The following is a 796-nucleotide window of genomic DNA, read 5'->3' on the forward strand; positions in this document are numbered from 1 at the left end:
GTGGCGGCCGCGGCGGCTCCGATCGCAGCCTCCCGGCTCTCGTTTTGCTGGCGGGGGTACTGGGGCAGTTGTACGGAGATACGATCGATCGATTAATTTGATTAATTTACCTATTTTTAATTTTCCCCTCCTCCCCCGATCTCCCCGGCGCTGAGCCCTGCGCCCCCCGGGACCCCCCAGGCAGGGGCTCGGGGAGAGCTGATGAGGCGTGTGGGACGACGACGACTCGCTCCCAGTCCCTTCGGGAAGCTGGAAATGGGGTTGGACGCTGCGGAGAATGGGAGTCTGGGGCTCCCGAGGTGCTACCGGGGGCTGCCAGCGCTTTTTTGGGGAAACGGAGCCACGGGAGCTGGTGCCTCACTCCAAGGGGTCCCTGGTGCTATTGCTCCCAGCTCCCGGGTGATGCTGATCACATCAAATACACATTAAAGTGTATTTTTGCCTAGTTCTTTGGTTTTTTACCTTTAAATCCCAGCTGTTCACCTGCACACAGTCCCTATGGTGGTGCATTGATTTTGTTTTTTTGGGTAGTGGCGTTTCTCCAAAGATTATAAATAGTGACACCCATCAGCAGAAAACAAGCGGCGGCTGACCCGTGCATGGGGGATGGAGAGACGATGGGTGGGGGGATGCGAAGCCGTTCAGGCTCCCCTGGCTATTTCAGGGTGGGGAAATGGGGAGGGAATGGGTTTGTATTTGGGGGGAGAGGCTGTGTGCTGCGGGAGCTGCTGCTCTGAGCTTTGGGGCTGAACAGGGGGTGATGGGGAAACTGAGGCATGGAGCTGGAAGGGGGCTG

This window comes from Geospiza fortis, unplaced genomic scaffold (assembly GCF_000277835.1).
Source record: "Geospiza fortis unplaced genomic scaffold, GeoFor_1.0 scaffold32, whole genome shotgun sequence".
In the NCBI taxonomy this organism is placed as follows: domain Eukaryota; kingdom Metazoa; phylum Chordata; class Aves; order Passeriformes; family Thraupidae; genus Geospiza; species Geospiza fortis.